The sequence below is a fragment of the Henckelia pumila genome, chromosome 4, assembly GCF_033568475.1.
Source record: "Henckelia pumila isolate YLH828 chromosome 4, ASM3356847v2, whole genome shotgun sequence".
Taxonomy (NCBI): domain Eukaryota; kingdom Viridiplantae; phylum Streptophyta; class Magnoliopsida; order Lamiales; family Gesneriaceae; genus Henckelia; species Henckelia pumila.
The window spans coordinates 54,751,530-54,774,660 of record NC_133123.1 but is presented as its reverse complement, the minus strand read 5'-3'; the positions used below and the strand labels follow the sequence as shown (position 1 = coordinate 54,774,660).

General features: G+C 45.5%; 10 non-coding genes and 8 pseudogenes across 10 annotated transcripts; 9 read left to right on the top strand and 9 right to left on the bottom strand.

Moving 5' to 3' along the window:
- Positions 1-5,206: 5,206 nt before the first annotated feature.
- LOC140868850 (5S ribosomal RNA) lies at positions 5,207-5,325 on the top strand. Its single transcript, XR_012146250.1, has one exon. It is a non-coding gene; the product is annotated as a 5S ribosomal RNA (ribosomal RNA).
- A 344-nt stretch (positions 5,326-5,669) lies between these two features.
- Positions 5,670-5,788, top strand: LOC140869635 (5S ribosomal RNA; annotated as a pseudogene).
- Positions 5,789-6,189: 401 nt separating this feature from the next.
- LOC140868129 (5S ribosomal RNA) lies at positions 6,190-6,308 on the top strand. The gene has a single exon (XR_012145561.1). It is a non-coding gene; the product is annotated as a 5S ribosomal RNA (ribosomal RNA).
- A 399-nt stretch (positions 6,309-6,707) lies between these two features.
- LOC140869372 (5S ribosomal RNA) lies at positions 6,708-6,826 on the top strand. The gene has a single exon (XR_012146753.1). It is a non-coding gene; the product is annotated as a 5S ribosomal RNA (ribosomal RNA).
- A 400-nt stretch (positions 6,827-7,226) lies between these two features.
- On the top strand, positions 7,227-7,345 carry LOC140868290 (5S ribosomal RNA). The gene has a single exon (XR_012145715.1). It is a non-coding gene; the product is annotated as a 5S ribosomal RNA (ribosomal RNA).
- A 401-nt stretch (positions 7,346-7,746) lies between these two features.
- LOC140869795 (5S ribosomal RNA) lies at positions 7,747-7,863 on the top strand (annotated as a pseudogene).
- Positions 7,864-8,156: 293 nt separating this feature from the next.
- On the top strand, positions 8,157-8,275 carry LOC140867848 (5S ribosomal RNA). The gene has a single exon (XR_012145289.1). It is a non-coding gene; the product is annotated as a 5S ribosomal RNA (ribosomal RNA).
- Positions 8,276-8,676: 401 nt separating this feature from the next.
- LOC140869733 (5S ribosomal RNA) lies at positions 8,677-8,790 on the top strand (annotated as a pseudogene).
- A 401-nt stretch (positions 8,791-9,191) lies between these two features.
- On the top strand, positions 9,192-9,310 carry LOC140868122 (5S ribosomal RNA). The gene has a single exon (XR_012145554.1). It is a non-coding gene; the product is annotated as a 5S ribosomal RNA (ribosomal RNA).
- A 7,052-nt stretch (positions 9,311-16,362) lies between these two features.
- LOC140868374 (5S ribosomal RNA) lies at positions 16,363-16,481 on the bottom strand. The gene has a single exon (XR_012145794.1). It is a non-coding gene; the product is annotated as a 5S ribosomal RNA (ribosomal RNA).
- A 349-nt stretch (positions 16,482-16,830) lies between these two features.
- Positions 16,831-16,949, bottom strand: LOC140869072 (5S ribosomal RNA). The gene has a single exon (XR_012146464.1). It is a non-coding gene; the product is annotated as a 5S ribosomal RNA (ribosomal RNA).
- A 400-nt stretch (positions 16,950-17,349) lies between these two features.
- Positions 17,350-17,468, bottom strand: LOC140869616 (5S ribosomal RNA; annotated as a pseudogene).
- A 688-nt stretch (positions 17,469-18,156) lies between these two features.
- LOC140869714 (5S ribosomal RNA) lies at positions 18,157-18,275 on the bottom strand (annotated as a pseudogene).
- A 350-nt stretch (positions 18,276-18,625) lies between these two features.
- Positions 18,626-18,743, bottom strand: LOC140869755 (5S ribosomal RNA; annotated as a pseudogene).
- A 350-nt stretch (positions 18,744-19,093) lies between these two features.
- On the bottom strand, positions 19,094-19,212 carry LOC140868087 (5S ribosomal RNA). The gene has a single exon (XR_012145521.1). It is a non-coding gene; the product is annotated as a 5S ribosomal RNA (ribosomal RNA).
- Positions 19,213-19,611: 399 nt separating this feature from the next.
- Positions 19,612-19,729, bottom strand: LOC140869689 (5S ribosomal RNA; annotated as a pseudogene).
- Positions 19,730-20,131: 402 nt separating this feature from the next.
- On the bottom strand, positions 20,132-20,250 carry LOC140869634 (5S ribosomal RNA; annotated as a pseudogene).
- A 400-nt stretch (positions 20,251-20,650) lies between these two features.
- On the bottom strand, positions 20,651-20,769 carry LOC140869315 (5S ribosomal RNA). The gene has a single exon (XR_012146694.1). It is a non-coding gene; the product is annotated as a 5S ribosomal RNA (ribosomal RNA).
- Positions 20,770-23,131: the final 2,362 nt, after the last annotated feature.

Sequence of the window (23,131 nt, the reverse complement as noted above, 5' to 3'; positions counted from 1 at the left end):
TTGTCACCAGGCAGAGGACAGCATTCGGCGGAACAAGTCTTTCTCTCAGTCGAGACCTGCTAGTTATTTGGGTCCCCGTGCCCAAACTTTCAAGAAGTCTGGATCTACTTCTTCTTCCTCTGGTTCTGGGGGTGTTGTCCGTTTCGGTAAGAAGGACAAGTGTGATCACTATGGGAAGAACCATCCATCCGACAAGTGCCGTAGAGCTTCTGGAGCTTGTTCCCATTGTGGAGAGACTGGTCATATCCGGAGAGATTGTCCACTGTCTGGGGGAGGCGGTTCTGGTTCTGGTTCAGGATCGGGTTCTCAGGCCACCGTTCAGCAGAGGTCGCAGGGACAGTCTGCTGGGAGTTCTCATTTGAGGCCACGAGCTTCTGGCCAGGTGTTTGCCTTGAGGCATGATCAGGCTGTGAAGGAGAATGAGAAAGTCATTCGCAGGTACATTTCTGCTTTATGGTATACCTGCTCTTGTACTTATTGACACTGGTGCATCTCATTCCTTCATTTCTGCACGTTTTGTTAAGAGACATAAGTTACCATGCATTGCACTAGACGTAGTGATATCTGTTTCTTCTCCGACGGGCCAATCTGCTTTGGCTAAGCGTCTAGTGATGAGTTGCCCTTTAGAGTTCGAGGGTAACATTTTGATTGCGAATCTCATGGTCCTAGCGATGGACGACTTTGATTGCATTTTGGGAATAGATATGTTGACTACCTATCCAGCTTCAGTGGACTGCTATCAGAGATTAGTACGCTTTCATCCGGAGGGGAGTGAGAGCTGGTTTTTCTATGGTGAGGGAGCGCGACCCCCAATGCCTTTGGTATCAGCTTTGAGAGCCTGTCGAGCTCTAGAGTCTGGCGGGGAAGGCTACCTTATCTATGCAGTTGATTTTTCCGCTGAGAGTATTGGGATAGAGAGCATTCCTGTTGTGGATGAATTTCCAGATGTGTTTCCTGATGAGATTCCGGGTTTTCCTCCTACTAGGGAAGTCGAGTTTGGCATAGAGTTGATGTCGGATACTTCGCCTATTTCTAGAGCACCGTATCGTCTGGCTCCGTCAGAGATGCGTGAGTTGAAGAATTAGCTACAAGATCTTTTGTACAAGGGGTACATTCGTCCTAGTGTATCTCCTTGGGGAGCTCCTGTTCTTTTTGTAAAGAAAAAGGATGGGTCGATGCGGCTGTGAATTGACTATCGGCAACTGAATCGAGTCACTGTGAAGAACAAGTATCCGTTGCCTCGTATTGATGACTTGTTTGATCAGCTGCAGGGCACGTCACTTTACTCCAAGATTGACTTGAGATCTGGGTATCATCAGTTGAGAGTCCGTGATCAGGACGTAGCCAAGACTGCATTCCGTACTCGCTATGGGCATTACAAATTCCTAGTGATGCCATTTGGTTTGACTAATGCACCGGCTATATTCATGGATCTGATGAACCGTGTTTTCAGGGACTATTTGGACAAGTTTGTCGTGGTCTTCATTGATGACATCTTGGTGTATTCGCGTAATACGGAAGAACATGTTTCTCACTTGCGGTTGGTACTACAGACTATTCGAGATGAGCAGTTGTACGCCAAGCTGAGCAAGTGTGAGTTCTGGATGGATAGAGTGGTCTTTCTTGGCCATATCATATCCAGGGAGGGGATTTCTGTTGATCCAAGCAAGATTGAAGCAGTACTTAATTGGTCGCGTCCGATGACAGTTGCTGAGATCCGTAGTTTTCTGGGTCTAGCAGGGTATTATCGTCGCTTCATTCTGAACTTCTCTCAGTTAGCTCGACCGTTGACGCAGCTTACCCGCAAGGGTGTGGATTTCGAGTGGTCCTCCGAGTGCGAGGAGAATTTTCGTGAGCTTCGACGGCGGTTGACTTCTGCGCCGGTGTTGGCTTTACCGACAGGATCTGGAGGGTATGTAGTTTACACGGATGCTTCTCTTCAGGGGTTAGGTTGTGTCCTGACTCAGAATGGGCATGTAATCGCATACGCTTCTAGACAACTGAAGCTTCACGAGGACAACTACCCAGTCCATGATTTGGAGTTAGCAGCCATTGTGTTCGCTTTGAAGATCTGGCGTCATTATTTGTATGGCGAGAAATTTGAGATCTTCACCGACCATAAGAGCCTCAAGTATTTGTTCACTCAGGCAGAGTTGAACATGAGGCAGAGACGTTGGATGGATTTGCTTAAGGACTATGATTGCGAGATTAAGTACCATCCGGGAGCTGCTAATCTCACCGCTAATGCTTTGAGTCGCAAGGTGCGATTATCCGCACTTCAGACTTGTTCGATGTCTAGTGCGATCAGTGACTGTTGTACTTCAGTTTATACCTTCAAGCATAAGAAAGGTATGCAGAGTATCCAGATGTTTCCGATATTATCTGAGCCAGCCTTGTATTCGCGAATCCGAGATGCTCAGATGTCTGATTCGAAGACCCAGTGTTTAGCTCGTCTAGCTAACGAGGGTAGCTCGTCTGGATTTCATTATCAGTCAGATGGTTTTCTGTGTTTGTCTGGTAGGCTTGTGATTCCGCAGGATGTAGAATTGCGAGAAGAGATTTTGTCTCAGGCGCATCGCACTAAGTTGAGTATTCATCCTGGGAGCAACAAGATGTACAAGGATCTACGTACTCGTTTCTGGTGGAAGGGAATGAAACGCAGTGTTTATCAGTTTGTTTCGAGATGTTTGGTGTGTCAACAGGTCAAGGTAGAGCACCGACGACCTGGAGGATTGCTTCACAGTCTGCCTATTCCTGAATGGAAATGGGAGTTTATCACAATGGACTTTGTGACCCATTTGCCGGTATCCCCGAGGAACTGTGATGCTATCTGGGTTGTGGTGGACCGACTCACCAAGTCAGCGCATTTCATTGCCTATAGCCGAGAGTACTCTGTGGATCGCATGGCACGGTTGTACATTCAGGAGATCGTCCGACTTCATGGAGTACCTGTGAGCATTGTCAGTGATCGGGACCCCAGGTTTACTTCTAGATTCTGGGGGAGTGTTCAGCGTGCGATGGGTACTACTCTCAGTTTGAGTACTGCCTATCATCCGAAGACTGATGGTCAGTTAGAGTGCACTATCCGTACTTTGGAGGATATGCTTAGAGCGTGCGTCATGGATTTTGGTTCAGCCTGGCAGGATCATTTGCCGTTGATCGAGTTCGCGTACAACAACAGCTATCATACTAGTATTGGGATGACACCTTTTGAGGCGTTGTACGGGCGACGTTGTCGTACTCCACTCTTCTGGGAAGAAGTGGGGGAGAGACAGGCTGAGGGACCGGAGTTTATCCAGCAGGCGATAGACATTGTTGATCAGATCAAGAAACGGATTAAGACTGCACAGGATCATCAGGACAGCTATGCTAATATCAAGCGTAGGCCTTTGCAGTTCGATGTCGGGGAGAAAGTGTTTCTGAGAGTGTCACCTTTCAGCAAAATTCTCAGATTTGGCCTTAAGGGCAAGTTGTCTCCCAGATTTATCTGTCCGTTTGAGATCTTGGAGAGCATTGGAGATTTGGGTTATCGACTAGCTTTACCACCGCATCTATCCAGTATTCACGACGTGTTCCATGTATCTCTATTGCGACGGTATGTGGTGGATGAATCTCATATTCTGCAGCGGTCTGAGGTTCAGGTGAACAAGGATTTGACTTATGTTGAGAAACCTATTCGCATCCTGGATTATAAGGATAAGGTTTTACGGAACAAAGTCATTCCTTTGGTTTTAGTTCAGTGGCAGCGCCGAGGCACTGAGGAAGCTACTTGGGAGCTTGAGGACAGGATGCGTAAAGACCATCCTGAGTTGTTTTGATTTCATTCTTTAAGTTGTATTCAGTTGCAAACTCTGTAAACGTTTGATTTGTGCCCAAGTTCTGGAGGCATCGACATCAAAGGGCTAACGACGGACGAAGGTATAGCTTTTGCTTCCTATAAATATTTAGGAGTATGCAATAGCTTAGTTAAGGCTTTTAGAGCACTTTAATGATAGTAGTATCATTTGGCAGTGTAGAGCAGACTATAGGCGTGGACCTAGAGTTGGTAGAGCTTGCACTGTATTGAGGTACGAAAGTACTGTTCGAGATATGCTGACTGAGTATGCATGTATTATGTGACTGCATGATTTATATGCCATGATATTATGCTGCATTCATTTGCATCTTGCTGTATCTCTTTCGAGATGTCTGTTAGTAGGGTTGTACCCTATCCTGTTAGTGGATGGACTTCCATCGATTTGGGTCCGGCGTATCCACGGTTATCTCGGTATGGGAGCCACCTCCTGAAGCGACGGCACAGCGTGCTACATACCAGGGTCCGGTCTGTCTCTGTTATCTGATCCTTGACCTCGAGTCTATAGGGAGTTCACTTTGCATGCATGTATACTCATACTCTCGCACTGAGCGTTTTATGCTTAAGTCTCGTACTCTGTATTTTCAGGACACCCTATTCCATGGGGCAGGTTTGCGATTGGACGAGGAGGGTGGATCCAGGAGGGGCTAGTCAGTGGTTGGCCAGCTGGAGCTTCGCTTAGGTTTTATTACTGTTGTTTGGGTTTATACAGCTATTCGATTTGGTTGTATATTATTGGATAAATTACAGATTTCTTTACTTGGGATTGTATAATGTTTATGGATTCCGCAGTTTTATTCTGATATCTGTTTTATTAAGTTAATTGCATGCCTAAATTCTGTTTAGTAGGTGATCCGGGTAAGGGTCACTACACCATCCGAACTCCGAAGTTATGCTTGCTTGGGCAAGAGCTCTACTAGGATGGGTGACCCCCTGGGAAGTCCTCGTGTTGCACCCCTTTTTTTATTAGTTTCTTTTTCTCTTTCTCATACATCTTGTTCTTCCGATTCCTCTCCATCTTATTTCCGACTCTTTCAGTCCAATCCGCGGATAGAAAAGATGCAATAGACTTAATCACAGGACGTGAACGTGCGATCTGCGTGACGCGGGCCACTTCGATGGGTCCCAGTGCGCCCTACGGGAAAAATGCCCCCAAAGACAATCTCCGGGTTTGAGCTTCTCCATCTCTTAGACCGAGATACGCACTGTAGGTATCGAGAAGAGCTTCGCGTTAGCAAGCTGAAGCACCCATAACTCTCAGCAGATCGAAAGTTATGTCCGTTTGAAACTGCAGCTCCTGTTCCTCCGATCCGCAATTGGAGAGACAAAACAATAAAAAATTCATTCACAGTTGGGTGCGATCATACCAGTACCAATGCACCGGATCCCATCAGAACTCCAAAGTTAAGCGTTCTTGGGCGAGAGCAGGACTAGGATAGGTGACCTCTTGGGAAGTCCTTGTGTTGCACCCCTTTTTTCATTAATTTCTTTTTTTCTTACTCGTACTTCTTGTTTTTCCGGTTCCTCGCCGTCCTATTTCCGACTCTTTCAGTCCAATCCACGGATAGAAAAGATGCAATAGATTGAATCATAAGATGTGAACGTGCGATCTGGGTGACGCGGGACGCTTCGGTGGGTCCCAGCGCACCCTACGGGAAAAACGCCCCGAAAGAAGAGATAAAACAATAAAGAATTCATTCACTGTTGGGTGCGATCATACTAGCACTAATGCACGTTATGTCCGTTTGAAACTGCAACTCCTGTTCCTCCGATCCGCAATTCGAGAGATAAAACAATAAAGAATTCATTCACTGTTGGGTGCGATCATACTAGCACTAATGCACCGGATCCCATCAAAACATCGAAGTTAAGCGTACTTGGGAGAGAGCAGTACTAGAATGGGTTACCCCCTGTGAAGTTCTCGTGTTGCACCCTTTTTTTGATAAATGTCTTTTTTTCTTACTCGTACTTCTTGTTCTTTCAATTCCTCGCCGTCCTATTTCCGACTCTTTCAGTCCAATCCGAGGATATAAAAGATGCAATAGACTGAATCATACGATGTGAACGTGCGATCTCGGTGACACGGGCCGCTTCGGTGGGTCCCAGCGCGACATATGAGAAAAATGCCAAGAAAGACCATCTCTATTTTGGAATTTGAGCGTCTCCGTCTCTTTAACCGAGATATGCACTATAGGTATCGAGTGGAGCTTTGCGTGAGCAGGCTGAAGCTCCAGTAACTCTCAGCCGATCGAAAGTTATGTCTATTTGAAACTGCAGCTCCTGTTCCTCTGATCCGCAATTCAAGAGACAAAAAAATAAAGAATTCATTCACTGTTGGGTGCGATCATACCAGCACTAATGTACCGGATCCTATCAGAACTCCGAAGTTATGCGTGCTTGGGCAAGAGCAGTACTAGGATGGGTGACCCCCTGGGAAGTCCTCGTGTTGCACCCCTTTTTTTATTAGTTTTTTTTTCTTACTCGTACATCTTGTTCTTCAAATTCCTCTTCGTCCTATTTCTGACTCTTTCAGTCCAATCCACGGATAGAAAAGATGCAATAGACTGAATCACACGATATTAACGTGCGATCTGGGTGACGCGGGCCACTTCGGTGGGTCCCAGCATGCCCTACGGGAAAAATGCCCCCAAAGACCATCTCCGGGTTTAAATTTGAGCTTCTCCGTCTCTTAGACCGAGATATGCGCTGTAGGTATCGAGAAGAGCTTCGCGTGAGCAGGCTGAAGCTCCCGTAACTCTCAGCAGATCGAAAGTTATGTCCGTTTGAAACTGCAGCTCCTGTTCCTCTGATCCGTAATTCGAGAGAGAAAACAATAAAGAATTCATTGACTGTTGGGTGCGATCATAACATCACTAATGCACCGGATCCCATCAGAACTCCGAAGTTAAGCGCACTTGGGAGAGAGCAGTACTAGGATGGGTGACCCCCTAGGAAGTCCTCGTGTTGCACCCCTTTTTCATTAATTTCTTTTTTTCTTACTCGAACTTCTTGTTTTTTCGATTCCTCGCCGTCCTATTTCCGACTCTTTCAGTCCAATCCGCGGATCGAAAAGATGCAATAGACTTAATCACACGACGTGAACGTGCTATCTGGGTGACGCGTGCCACTTCGGTGGGTCCCTGCACGCCCTACAGAAAAAATGCCCCGAAAAACCATCTCCGGGTTGTAATTTTAACGTCTCCATCTCTTAGACCAAGATACTTGTTGTAGGTATCGAGAGGAGCTTCGCGTGAGCAGGCTGAAGCTCCCGTAACTCTTAGCCGATCGAAAGTTATGTCCGTTTGAAACTGCAGCTCCTGTTCCTCCGATCCGCAATTCGAGAGACAAAAAAATAAAGAATTCATTCACTGTTGGGTGCAATCATACCAGCACTAATGCACCGGATCCCATCAGAACTCCGAAGTTATGCGTGCTTGGGCAAGAGCAGTACTAGGATTGGTGACCCCTTGGGAAGTCCTCGTGTTGCACCCCTTTTTTTATTAGTTTCTTTTTTTCTTACTCGTACATCTTGTTCTTCCGATTCCTCTCCGTCCTATTTCCAACTCTTTCAGTCCATTCTGTGGATAAAAAAGATGCAATAGACTGAATCACACGATGTGAACATGCGATCTGGGTGACGCGGGCCACTTCGGTGGGTCCCAGCGCTCCCTATGGGAAAAATTCCTCCAAAGACCATCTTCGGGTTTGAATTTGAGCTTCTCCGTCTCTTAGACCGAGATACGCGTTGTAGGTATCGAGAAGAGCTTCGCGTGAGTAGGCTGAAGCTGCCGTAACTCTCAGTAGATCAAAATTTATGTCCGTTTGAAACTGCAGCTCCTGTTCCTCCGATCCGCAATTCGAGAGACAAAACAATAAAGAATTCATTCACTGTTTGGTGAAATAATACTAGCACTAATGCACTGGATCCCATCAGAACTCCGAAGTTATGCGTGTTGGGCAATAGCAGTACTAGGATGGGTGACCCACTGGGAAGTCTCGTGTTGCACCCTTTTTTTATTAATTTCTATTTTTCTTACTCGTACTTCTTGTTTTTTCGATTCCTTGTCGTCCTATTTCCGACTCTTTCAGTCCAATCCGCAGATAGAAAAGATGCAATAGACTTAATCACACGACGTGAACGTGCGATCTGGGTGACGCGGGCCGCTTCAGTGGGTCCCAGCGCGCCCTACGGGAAAAATGCGTAACTCTTAGCCGATCGAAATTTATGTCCATTTGAAACTGCAGCTCCTGTTCCTTCGATCCGCAATTCGAGAAAAAAATTGTAAAGAATTCATTCATTGTTGGGTGCAATCATACCAGCACTAATGCACCGGATCCCATCAGAACTCCGAAGTTAAGCGTGCTTGGGCGAGAGTAGTACTAGGGTGGGTGACCCCCTGGGAAGTCCTCGTGTTGCACCCCTTTTTTCATTAATTTGTTTTTTTCTTACTCATACTTCTAATTATTTCGATTCCTCGCCGTACTATTTCCGACTCTTTCAGACCAATCCGCGGATACAAAAGATGCAATAGACTGAATCATACGATGTGAACGTATGATCTGGGTGATGTGGGCCACTTCGGTGGGTCCTAGCGCGACATACGGGAAAAATGCCCTGAAAGACCATCTCCATTTTGGAATTTGAGCGTCTCCATCTCTTTTACCTAGATACGCACTATAGGTATCGAGTGGAGCTTCGCGTGAGCAGGCTGAAGCTCCAGTAACTCTCAGCCGATCTAAAGTTATGTCCGTTTGAAACTGCATCTCCTGTTCCTCCGATCCACAATTCGAGAGACAAAAAAATAAAGAATTCATTCACAATTGGGTGCGATCATCACTAATGCACCGGATCTCATCAGAACTCCGAAGTTATGCGTGCTTGGGCAAGAGCAGTACTAGGATGGGTGATCCCCTGGGAAGTCCTCGTGTTGCACCCCTTTTTTAATTAGTTTCTTTTTTTCTTACTCGTATATCTTGTTCTTCCGATTCCTCTCCGTCATATTTTCGACTCTTTCAGTTTAATCCATGGATAGAAAAGATGTAATAGACTGAATCACACGACGTGAACGCGCGATCTGGGTGACGCGGGCCACTTCGGTGGGTCCCAGCGCGCCCTATGGGAAAAATGCCCCCAAAGACCATCTCCGGGTTTGAATTTGAGCTTCTCCATCTCTTAGACCGAGATACGCGCTGTAGGTATCGAGAAGAGCTTCGCGTGAGCAGGCTGAAGCTCATGTAACTCTCAGCAGATCGAAAGTTATGTCTGTTTGAAACTGCAGCTCCTGTTCCTCCGATCCGCAATTCGAGAGACAAAAAAATAAAGAATTCATTCACTTTTGGGTGCGATCATACCAGTACTAATGCACCGGATCCCATTAGAACTCCGAAGTTAAGCGTGTTTGGGCGAGAGCAGTACAAGGATGAGTGACCCCCTGGGAAGTCCTCGTGTTGCACCCCTTTTTCATTAATTTCTTTTTTTCTTACTCGTACTTCTTGTTTTTCCGATTCCTCGCTGTCCTATTTCCAACTCTTTTAGTCCAATCCGCGGATAGAAAAGATACAATAGACTTAATCACACGACGTAAACGTGTAGCGCCCAGAATTTTCTTAGGTGATTTCGCATGCATAATTAAGAAATAATTAAATTAAAATTTAAAAAATGGGTTAAATGACTTTATATGGATTACGTGAATTTTTTTGCATGATTTAAATATTATTTATAGCATTTAACACGCATTTATGTTATTTATGAGATTTTTAGAAATAAAGTTTTTCGATCGCGTAGTCAGAACCATGAACGGACGAGATATATGGATTTTATTCTAAATAATTTTGAGATAATTTTAAGAGCCTTAAAATATTATTTTAAGGTATTATTTTCATAAAATAATAGTTTTTATATATATAGTTATATATGAAAGCAGTTTTCACAAATAAGCTATTTAAAAGACTTTTAAGGAGTTTTAAAAATTATATATATACATATATATATATATATATTACGAAAATTACTCAGAAATTATTTAATTTTAAGAGTTATATTTTTATATTAACTTAATATATTATCTTCCAAAAATCTAAATAAATAAGTAAAATATATCTAGCTTATTTTCTTCAATCCTTCTTCACGTAGAATACCTAGCCGCCATCTCTTATCATCTTCATCGTTCATTAGCAGAAAACCCACTTACACACACAAGTTTTGAAGATTTTAAGCAAAAGATTGTAGATCATTCGTTCCGGTGATCGCTGTACGCGCCATATTATCGTTTTCTTCGAAATCTTCAAGAAAGGCACGTTTGAATTCTCTTTTTGGCCACCATTTAAGTTTTATATTCTGATTCTTGCATGAAAACCATTGATATTGCATGTGTGTTAGATAAAGAATATGCAACCATGTTGAACCGTATATGTTCTTTTCCCATATTTTCTCACGTTTTTCATTGCTTTTCTGATATGGTTCGGATCAGGCTGTTGGAAGGGGGTTAGGGACGTGTATTAGGGTCCTTAGGGTTGAGTGGTGTAGTCGGTTTGGGGCTGGAATGGTCAGACATGAAGCTGTTCGTTTCTGGTGCATGGTTTGCGCAGGTTCAGGGTTATGAGGAAAGGGGGTTCGTTCTCCTACTTCAGGCCATGGATTTGTGCGTGGTTTGTTTTGTTATAACCGTATGGATGTTAGCTAGGTCTAGGAAGTGGTTTCATGGTCATTGGTGGTCTGAGCAAGCCGCACGATGAAAACGCCTCAACTACTCGCGTCTGCGCATGAGCTGCAGATGTGCAAGATTCTAGAGCTTCGTTCTCACTCCATAGTCAATGGTTTGGCCTGGTTTTTGGTTTGTTAGAAACATCTGGGAGTGGGCTAGAATTGGATGGTGGTACTCCAGTCATTGGTGACCGGAGTTGGCCGGCCGAACACCGGAATTAGGTGCTGCACTCGGTAGCAGCTTGGGAAGAAAGGGGGGATCAGGTTTTAGGTTTTAGGGCAGATTCGGGTTGGGTCTGGGTCCTGGGTCAGGTCAGTAGGGTCATGGGTCATGTCAGGTTGGTCCGGGTCTGGGTTAGGTGGTCCGGGCTCGGGTATTTTTATTTTTAAATATTTAATGATTTATTGTGTTTTTTGGCTAAATTAATTAGTTATAAAATTATTTGGGCCTCCAAATAATTTTATTTGGCCCTCAAATATTTTATTTAAGTTAGCCCAATGATTTTTATGGGCTCGTGGGCCCATAGGAATTTTTGGGTCAGTCTGTGAATTTTTGGGCCAGTCTAAAAGTTAATGGGATTAAGTCTAAGGAGTCAGAAGCCTGAACCAATCCATGAAAATTATGCATGGTCCGTAAATATATACATCTTCATGCTGCCTGGATGTACAGAGAATCGACTGCGGTGAGCTTGTGATAAGATCTCATCCCTCAAAGTAGAATCCTCGGGTACTACAACACGACCAGAAAGACACAACAGACCGTCTCCTTGTAGATGAAAACCAGAAGTATTATCACCCTCAGCCAAATGGGCTAACTTCTGAGTCTTCGGATCGGAATTCTGAGCTTCTCGGATTCGTCGATACAATGCTGGCTCTGCAAGCACAGAAGAAACAAGAATCACTTGCTGTTTTTTCTTATGACGGAATGTGAATCCCAAAGAACAACACTCCTCCACTACCTTCGAAACTGAACTTGTACGAAGGGAACTCACATAGACCTTGCGACTAAGCACATAAAAAATAGGTTTGAAGAGCCTGAATGGTACTTGATCTCACAATCATAATCTTTCAACAGATCCATCCAACGATGCTGCCGCATGTTCAAATCAGCTTGAGTAAACATATACTTCAAACTCTTATGATCGGTGAAGATCTTGAATCTCTCTCCGTAAAAATAGTGACGCCATATCTTCAGAGCAAAGACAATGGCTGCTAACTCTAGATCATGTACGGGATAGTTCTCCTTGTGAGTTTTCAACTGTCTGGAAGCATATGCGATCACGTGGCCATTTTGAGTCAACACACACCTCAAACCCTAGAGAGAAGCATCAGTGTAGACTACAAACCCACCTGATCCAGATGGCAAAGCAAGAAATGGAGATGACATCAAATGACATCTCAACTCACAAAAACTATCTTCACAAGCATCAGACCACACGAAAGAAGCATCTTTCTTCGTCAATTGAGTCAAAGGCCTAGCTATCTGAGAGAAATTCTTCACAAAACGTCGGTAGTACCCTGCCAAACCAAGGAAACTACGAATCTCAGAAGCTGTAGTTGGACGCGACCAATTTAGAATAGCCTCTGTCTTGCTGGGTTCAACAGATACACCCTCCTGAGATATGACATGACCAAGGAATACAACTCGGTCAATACATAAGTCACACTTGCTCAGCTTCGCGTACAACTGTCTTTCCCTCAAGACCTGAAGTACAGTGTATAGATGATAGGCATGCTCATCCATGCTGCGAGAATAAACCAAGATATCATCGATGAACACTACCACGAACTTATCCAGAAAGTCGCGGAACACCCTGTTCATCAGATCCATAAAAACAGCAGGAGCATTAGTCAGACCAAACGGCATCACTAGAAACCCATAGTGTCCATACCGTGTACGAAATGCTGTCTTAGGAACATCCTCCTGCCGAACTCGCAACTGATGATACCCAGACCGAAGATCAATCTTCGAATAGAAAGAAGTACCCTGCAACTGATCAAAGAGATCATCTATCCGCGGAAGAGGATACTTATTCTTCACTGTCACTTGATTCAACTAACGATAATCGATACACAACCGCATCGAACCATCCTTCTTCTTGACAAATAGCAATGGGACTCCCCTTGGCGAAAAACTGGGTTGAATATAGCCCTTATCAAGAAGATCTTGCAATTTCTTCTGCAGCTATTTCATCTCTGATGGCACTAAACGATAAGGAGCTCTGGAAATCGGTGTTGTCCCTGGCACTAACTCAATACCAAACTCGATCTCCCTCACTGGCGGCAAACCTGGAATTTCCTCTGGAAACACATCTGGAAAATCACGAACCACTGGTATCTCCTGGATATCTGGCTCCCCTAAGGATGCATCAATGGCGTAGATAAGATAGCCTTCCCTGCCAGACTCTAAAGCACGTCGGGCCTTCAGAGCAGAAACCACTGGCATCGGGGGTCGCGCACCCTCACCATAGAAATACCAAGACTCGCCATCCTCTGGTCGAAACTGAACAAACCTCTGATAACAATCCACTATCGCGCAGTAGGTAGTCAAGAGATCTATCCCAATGATGCAATCGAAATCCTCCATAGCCAGAACCATCAGGTTAGCACTAAGCTGATGCCCCTCGAAATCCAAAACACAACCCACAACTAGACGCTTGGCTAAAACCTCGCTACCCATAGGAGTAGAAACTACTAGCAACACGTCTAAGGGAATAAATGGCAACTTATGCTTCTTAGCAAAACGTGCTGAGATGAAAGAATGCGATGCACAGATATCAATCAAAACATATGCAGGAAAACCACATAAACTACAGATACCTGCGATCATCCGATCACTGTCAGCCTCTGCCTGCTCCTGGTTAAGCGCAAAGACCTGACCTTGGGCACGTGGCCGCAAAGAAGAAAGAATCCGAGAAGGAGTCTCAGTAGGCTATCGCTGAGACTGCTGCGGCTGCTGGTGCTGATGAGAATACTGCTGCTGATATGGTGGCTGCTGGTACAGAGGTGGATGGACAGATGCCTGAGAACCTCCTGAACCACTCGCTGCCCCAATCAGCATCGGACAATCCCTCTTCATGTGACCCTCCTGGCCACACTGAAATCATGCATTGGTCGATCGACCACACTGTCCTAGTGGATGCCTGCGACTGCACTGATGACAACGGTTCGGTCTCTGACCACCGAAATTATGCATTCCACCAGATCCAGATGAAGAAGAAGAAGTACCTCCTGGATTCTTGAAAGACTGTCCTTTTGGACTCAAAGTACTGGCACTCGCTGACCTGGAACAAGAAGAGAAGAGTCCCCTATTCCTCCAGATACTGTCCTCCGCCTAGTGACAACGGTACACCAAGCCCTCGTAGGTCATATCACTGCCCACAACAACCATCCGATGAATCTCAGGGTTCAGACCTAGAAGGAAATGGTCATACTTCGCCACAGAACTATCAGCAATGTGAGGACAATAAGATAGCAGATCAAAGAACTTCTGCTGGTACTCCTCGATCGTCATCAAACCCTGTCGCAAACTCAGTAACTCACTAGCTTTTGCCCGTCGTAGAGCTGGAGGAAAATACAGTCTTTGAAAAGTAGTACAGAACTCAACCCACGTAGCTACTCCTCTCGCTGCTATGAATGGTGCGGAAGTAGATCTCCACCACTTCCTCGCTCGCCCCTCAAGCATGAAGGCAAGAATCTCCATCCTACCCTCGTCTGTACAACAGAAATCCTGAAAACACTGCTCCATCCTCTCGAGCCAATCCTCGGCCTACTCAGGCATCTCACCTCCTGACAAAGGCTTCGGGATAACCTCCTTAAACCTGTGCATGCTTACTCCTTTGCGCTCCTCAGGCTGTCCACGACGACGTCTGCCTCTGCTATCATGGCTCTCATCGTAATCTTCCATCTGTTGCATAAGAACAGATAATTACTTAATCCTCTTTACGAAATTCCCAGTGCAATGCGCTCTGATACCAAAAAGTGTACTGACCCAACCCGGATCCACTAACTAATCAGAGTTATAAATAAAGCGCATGCAATAATACTTAAAGCTTAAGGAGCGGATAATTAATATACAACAATTCCAATCGGCAGAATACAACCGACGATAACACAAGTGTATAAATATCATTATACAACCAAATTGAAGGTTCAAGGTAACAAATCCCTAACCTCTAATCTCGCACTCTCGGATCCTCAATCCTGCTGAGAGCCGCCAGGATCGTTCAGCCTCAAACCTGCCCCGCCACAAGGTACACCACAATACCAAAACACAGGGGCGTGAGCGACAACGCTCAATACATAAGCAATGATATATGTACAAATATGCGCACACTGATGATTTAAAATTTCAGGTAAAACACTTGCTCATGGCGCCAGGATTATACAGTACCGGCTAGAGAGCGACTCCGCGGGGTACTCGTATATTCTATATCAGGGCTGAGCCAACCCCATCCTAACCCGAATCCAAAACAGGATACAGATCCCATATGGAAATTGTCATACCTGACTCGAGTCCAACATGAGATCATGGTTCCCTATGGAGACTTTCAATGACTCACATCTCTTAGGATGCAGTCATACGTAAAATCATGCATGTGCTAAGGCGGTAAAACATGCTAAAACTTGATAAGACATATAGCACATACTCATGCAACATACATGCAAATATATCATGCCGGATATCTCGATCAGTACTTACGTACCTCTAACACTGCTGGTCAAAACCTAGCTCCGCTGGTCTAGACTCCAAGCCTACTAGTCCAGTCTACTGCTACTACAATGAAATTACCCATGCATCAATAATTAAGCTCTAAAAGCCTTAACTAAGCTATTGCATACTCCTAAATAATTTTAGAAAGCTAAAGCTATACCTACATCCGTCGTTAGCCCTTTGTTGTTGATAGCCTCAAAACTAGGCCACAGCTCCGCTACGACGTCTAGATCGCTATGCCACTTCCAGAATCCCGATAGGACGCCTAGATCTCCCTAGATCTGAGTTAGAAGGCCTAGGAATAGAGAGAGAAGAGATGAATAGGTGCACCTGAAATGAAGTCTCTACCTTCATATTTATAGGCGAAGTTCGGACCGTCCGAACCCTGTTCAGAGCCTCCGAACACGATCGGATCATCCGATCCTAAATTTGGACCCTTCGAAGTCACATCAATGATGTCATCAATGACGTAATATCTTAGGACAGCTGGCTGACTACTGTTCGGGCCGTCCGAACTGACTTCGGACCCTCCGAACTCCTCGGCCTTCCAATCTATGGCTCTGGTCACGTTCGGATCCTACGAACCCTGTTCGGAGCGTCCGAACCTTCCAAACCAAACCCACCATTTTCGGGTGTCCTGGATCTATTTTTGGACTCCGTTAATCCATTTGAAATCTTCCTAATCATGTTTTACTTAATCTTAACATAATAACATGATTAATTACTCATTAATCATTAATTCTGGATATGGGTCACTACACAAACGGACATAACTTTCGATCGGTTGAGAGTTACTGGAGCTTCAGCCTTCTTACGCGAAGCTCATCTCGATACCTATAGCGCGCATCTCGGTCTAAGAGACAGAGAAGCACAAATTCCAACCCGAAGATGGTCTTTTGTGTCGTTTTTTCCGTAGGGCGCGCTGGGACCCACCGAAGCGGCCCGCGTCACCCAGATCGCATGTCCACGTCATGTTATTAAGTCTATTGCATATTTTCTATCCGCGGATTGGACTGAAATAGTCGGAAATAGGACGGCGAGGAATTGGAGAAACAAGAAGTACGAGTAATAAAAAAAAATTAATGAAAAAAAGGGCTGCAACACGAGGACTTCCCAGGGGGTCACCCATCCTAGTACTGGTCTCGCCCTAGCACGCCTAACTTAGGAGTTCTGATGGGATCCGATGCATTAGTGCTGGTATGATTGCAACCAACAGTGAATGAATTCTTTATTGTTTTGTCTCTCGAATTGCGGATCGGAGGAACGGGCGCTGCACTTTCAAACGCGAAGCTTGTCTCGATACTTACAACGCGCATCTAAGTCTAAGAGACAGAGACACTCAAATTCCAACCCGGAGATGGTCTTTCAGGTCGTTTTTGCCGTAGGGCGCGCTGGGCCCCACTGAAGCAGCCCGCGTCACCCATATCGCACGTCCACGTCGTGTGATTCAGTCTATTTCATCTTTTCTATCCGCGGATTGGACTGAAAGAGTCGGGAATAGGACGGCGAGGAATCGAAGGAACAAGAAATACGAATAATAAAAAATAAATTAATGAAAAAAAGGTGCAACACGAGGAATTCCCAGGGGGTCACCCATCCTAGTATTGCTCTCGCCCAAGCACGCTTAACTTCGGAGTTCTGATGGAATCTGGTGCATTAGTGTTGTTATGATCGCACCCAACAGTGAATAAATTCTTTGTTTTTTTGTCTCTTGAATAGGGGATCGGAGGAACAAGCGCTGCACTTTCAAACGGACATAACGTTCAATCGGCTTAGAGTTACGGGAGCTTCAGCCTGCTCATGCAAAACTCGTCTCGATACCTACAGGGCGCATCTCGGTGTAAGAGACGGAGGCGCACAAATTCAAACTCGAAGACGGTCTTTCGGGTCATTTTTCCTGTAGGGCGCGTTGGGACCCAACGAAGCGGCCCGCGTCGCCCAGATCGCACGTCCACGTCGTGTGATTCAGTCTATTGCATCTTTTCTATCCGAGGATTGGACTGTAAGAGTCGGGAATAGGACGACGAGGAATCGGAGGAACAATAAGTACGAGTATTAAAAAAAGAAATTAATAAAAAAGAGGTGCAACACGAGGACTTCCTAGGGGGTCACCCATCCTAGTACTCCTCTTGCTCAAGCACGCTTAACTTAGGAGTTCTGATGGGATCTGATGCATTAGTGCTGGTATGATCATACCAAACAGTGAATGTATTCTTTATTGTTTTGTCTCTCGAATTGCGGATCAGAGGAATAGGAGCTGCACTTTCAAACACGAAGCTTGTCTCGATACCTACAACGCGCATCTCAGTCTAAGAGACGGCAACACTCAAATTTCAACCCGGAGATGGTCTTTCGGGTTGTTTTTCCCGTAGGGCGCACTAGGACACACCGAAGCAGCCCGCGTCACCCAGATTGCACGTCCACGTCATTTGATTTAGTCTATTGCATCTTTTCTATCCGATGATTGGGCTAAAAGAGTCGGGAATAAGACGGCGAGGAATCGGAGGAACAAGAAGTACGAGTAATAAAAAAAGAACTTAATGAGCAAGGTTTTCAAACGGACATAACGTTCGATCGGCTTAGAGTTACGGGAGCTTCAGCCTGCTCACGCAAAACTCGTCTCGATACCTACAAGGCGCATCTCGGTGTAAGGGACGGAGGCGCACAAATTCAAACTCGAAGACGGTCTTTCGGGTCATTTTTCCTGTAGGGCGCGCTGGGACCCAACGAAGCGGCCCGCGTCGCCCAGATCGCACGTCCACGTCATGTGATTCAGTCTATTGCATCTTTTCTATCCGAGGATTGGACTGTAAGAGTCGGGAATAGGACGACGAGGAATCGGAGGAACAATAAGTACGAGTATTAAAAAAAGAAATTAATAAAAAAGAAGTGAAACACGAGGACTTCCTAGGGGGTCACCCATCCTAGTACTCCTCTTGCTCAAGCACGCTTAACTTAGGAGTTCTGATGGGATCTGATGCATTAGTGCTGGTATGATCATACCAAACAGTGAATGTATTCTTTATTGTTTTGTCTCTCGAATTGCGGATCAGAGGAATAGGAGCTGCACTTTCAAACACGAAGCTCGTCTCGATACCTACAACGCGCATCTCAGTCTAAGAGACGGAAACACTCAAATTTCAACCCGGAGATGGTCTTTCGGGTTGTTTTTCCCGTAGGGCGCACTAGGACACACCGAAGCGGCCCGCGTCACCCAGATTGCACGTCCATGTCATTTGATTTAGTCTATTGCATCTTTTCTATCCGATGATTGGGCTAAAAGAGTCGGGAATAAGACGGCAAGGAATCGGAGGAACAAAAAGTACGAGTAATAAAAAAAGAACTTAATGAGCAAGGGGTACAACGCGAGGACTTCCCAGGGGTCACTCATCCTAGTATTTCTCTAGCTGAAGCACGCTTAACTTTGGAGTTCTAATGGGATCCGGTGCATTAGCGCTGGTATGATCGCACCCAACAATAAATGAATTCTTTATTATTTTATCTCTCGAATTGCGGATCGGAGGAACAGGCGATGCACTTTCAAACGCGAATCTCGTCTCGATACCTACAACACGCATGTCAGTCTAAGAGATGGAGACGCTCAAATTTCAAATCGGAGATGGTCTTTCGGGTCGTTTTTCCCGTAGGGCATGCTGGGACCCACCAAAGCGGCCCGCGTCACCCAGATCGCAAGTCCACGTCGTGTGAATTAGTCTATTGCATCTTTTATATCTGCGGATTGGACTGAAAGAGTCGGGAATAGGACGGCGAGAAATCGGAGGAACAAGAAGTACGAGTAATAATAAAAGAAATTAATGAAAAAATGGTGCAACACGAGGACTTATCAGGGGGTCACCCATCCTAGTACTGCTCTCGCCCAAGCACGCTTAACTTCGGAGTTCTGGTGGGATCCGGTGCATTAGTGCTGGTATGATCGCACCCAACAGTGAAATAATTCTTTGTTGTTTTGTCTCTCGAATAGCGGACCTGAGGAATAGGCGCTGCACTTTCAAACGGACATAACTTTCGATCGGCTGAGAGTTACGGGAGCTTCAGCATTCTCACACGAAGCTCGTCTTGATACCTATAGCGCACATCTCGTCTAAAAGACGGAGATGCACAAATTCCAACCCAGAGATGGTTTTTTGGGTCATTTTTCCCGTAGGGCGCGCTGGGACCCACTGAAGCGGCCCGCGTCACCCAGATCGTAAGTCCACGTCGTGTGATTCAGTCTACTACATCTTTTCTATTTGAGGATTGGACTGTATGAGTCGGGAATAGGACGGCGAGGAATCGGAGGAACAATAAGTATGAGTAATAAAAAAAGAAATTAATGAAAAAGGGGTGCAAAACGAGGACTTCCCAGGGGTCACCCATCCTAGTACTGCTCTCACCCAAGCACGCTTAAATTTGGAGTTCTGATGGAATTCGGTGCATTAGTAGTGGTATGATCGCACCCAACAGTGAATGAATTATTTGTTGTTTTGTCTCTCGAATTGAGGATCGGAGGAACAGGCGCTGCACTTTCAAACGGACATAACTTTTGATCTTCTGAGATTTACGGGAGCTTCAGTTTGCTCACGCGAAGCTCGTCTCGATATCTATAGCACGCATCTCGGTCTAAGAGACGGAGACACACAAATTCCAACCCGGAGATGGTCTTTCGGATCATTTTTCTCGTAGAGCGCGCTAGGACCCACCGAAGCAGCCCGTGTCACCCAGATCGCACATCCACGTCGTGTGATTCAGTCTATTGCATCTTTTCTATCCGCGGATTGGATTGAAAGTGTCGGGAAAATGGGACGGCGAGGAATCGGAGGAACAAGAAGTACGAGTAATAAAAAAAGAAATTAATGAAAAAGGGGTGCAACACGAGGACTTCCCAGCGGGATCATCCATCCTAGTACTGCTCTCCCCCAAGCACGCTTAACTTCGAAGTTCTGATGGGATCGGTGCATTAATGCTGGTATGATCGCACCCAACAGTGAATGAATTCTTTGTTGTTTTGTCTTTTGAATTGCGGATCGGAGGAACAGGTGCTGCACTTTCAAACGGACATAACTTTCGATCGGCTGAGAGTTACGGGAGCTTTAGCCTACTCAAGCAAAGCTCGTCTCGATACCTATAGTGCGCATCTCGATCTAAGAGATGGAGATGCACAAATTCCAACTCGAAGATGGTCTTTCGGGTCGTTTTTCCTGTAGGGTGCGCTGGGACCCACCAAAGCGGCCCGCGTCACCCAGATCGCACGTCCACGTCATGTGATTCAGTCTATTGCATAATTTATATCCGCGGATTGGACTGAAAGAGTCGGGAATAGGACGATAATTAATCGGAGGAACAAGAAGTACGAGTAATAAAAAAACAAATTAATGAAAAAGGGGTGCAACACGAGGACTTACCAGGTGGTCACCCATCCTTGTATAGATCTCGCCCAAGCATGCTTAACTTCGGAGTTCTGATGGGATCCGATGCATTAGTGCTGGTATGATCGCAACCAACAGTGAATGAATTCTTAATTGTTTTGTCTCTTGAATTGCGGATTGGAGGAACAGGCGCTGCACTTTCAAACGCGAAGCTCGACTCGATACCTACGACGCACATCTCAGTCTAAGAGACGGAGAATCTCAAATTCCAACCCGGAGATGGTCTTTCTGGTCGTTTTTCCCGTAGGGCGCCCTGGGACCCTCCGAAGCGGCCCGCGTCACCCTGATTGCACGTCCACGTCGTGTGATTCAATCTATTGCATCTTTTATATCCGTGGATTGGACTGAAAGAGTCGGGAATAGAACGGCATGGAATCGGAGGAACAAGTATTACGAGTAAAAAAAAAAGAAATTAATGAAAAAGGGGTGCAACACGAGGACTTCTCAGGGGGTCATCCATCCTAGTCCTTGTAGTGACCTAACCCGGATCCACTATCTAATCAGAGTTATAATTTAAGCGCATTCATAAAACATAAAGCGTAAGGAGCGGATACTTAAAAGTACAACAAATCCAATCGGCAGAATACAACCGATGATAACACAAATGTATAAATACCATTATACAACCAAATCGATGGTTCAGGGTAAACAAATCCCTACCCTCTAAAACTCCACACTCTCGAGACTTCACTCCTGCTGAGAGCCTTTTGGACCGTCCAACCTCAAACCTGTCCTGCCACAAGGTATACCACAAATACCAAACACAGGGGCGTGAGCGACAACACTCAATACGAAGCAATGATATATAAACTAATATGCAGCAAACAAATGATTTAAAATCACTGGGTAAAACAGTCTACTCAGGGTGCCATGAACACACAATACTGTGCTGAGAGAGCTACTCTGCGGGGTACTCGTGTATTCCCCTATCCACTATAGCGTCTACTCCACCGTCGTGGTCGCTCCTAGTGATAGCAAAACCAGGGGCTGAGTGTCCCCAGACAAGAATCCATAAGGAGTAACTCATCACCGATGGAAACTTGTCATGACTCACATCATACCAGATGCAGTCTACCGTAAAAATATGCATGTGCTAAAGCCGTAAAACATGGTTAAACACGTAGCACATAATCATGCAACATATAAGCATATTTATCATGCCGGCTATCTCAGTCAGTACTTATGTACCTCTAACACTGCTGGTCAAACCTAGCTCCGCTGGTCTAGACTCCAAGCCTACTAGTCCAGTCTACTGCTACTACAATGCAAATACCCATGCATCATTAATTAAGCTCTAAAAGCCTTAACTAAGCTAATGCATAATCCTAAATATTTTTAGGATGCCAAAGTTATACATGCGTTCGTCGTTATCCCTTTGCTGTCGATAGTCTCAAAACTAGGCCACAGCTCCGCTACGATGCCTAGATCGTTGCGCCACTTTCGGATTTTCCATAGGACGCCTAGATCTCCCTAGATCTGAGTTATAAGGCCTAGGAGTAGAGAAAGAAGAGAGGAATTGGTGCACCTCAAATGAACTCTCGGCCCTCATATTTATAGGCGAAGTTCGGGCCGTCCGAACCCTGTTCGGAGCCTCCGAACATGATCGGATTGTCCGATCCTGACTTTGGGTCCTCCGAAGTCCCATCAGTGACATCAGCCATGACATCACCTTGCTGACGTATTCGATGACGCAAGCCCTAACCCTGTTCAGGCCCTCCGATCCTGCCGACGGACCGTCCGAACGCGATCGGAGACTTCGAACGTCACTTCGAATCGTCCGAACATCTTCAGATCCTCCGGCCTTCTCATCGGGCCATCAGAACATTTGAAATTTAAATATGATTAATTTCCTTAATCTCTTTTTTGGGTTACGGGTTACTACATTATCCCCCACTTATGAAATTTCATCCTCGAAATTAAAGTTAGAGTAATAGTACAGAACTCAACACTAATGTTCTTTATTACAACCGAACAAGTACAAACTTGATACAAAAAAGTACAAAATCTCAAAATAACTCGGGGTGCTCGGCTCGCATCCAGCTCTCTAACTCCCAAGTAGCTTCCTCTGTACCTCTGCACTGCCACTGTACCATCACCAATGGTATACGCTTGTTACGAAGTACCTTGTAGTAGCCCGTACCCTAATTGAGTAATTAAAGGATTAATGCTAATTAAATAAATTGGATATCGGACGGATCGGAAGCTCCGAAGGCACGATCGGAAGCTCCGAACAGGATCGGAAGCTCCAATGAGCGATCGGAATCACCGATGATATTACGTCAGGCATGACGTGTGGTTGGATCGGAAGCTCCGATCACCCCTATCTGAAGTCAACAAGTGATATTTTGACACATGGAAGATCAGGATCTTCGGAAGCTCCGATGGCAGGATCGGACGTTCCGATCGAGGTTCGGACGTTCCGATCAAGGATCGGA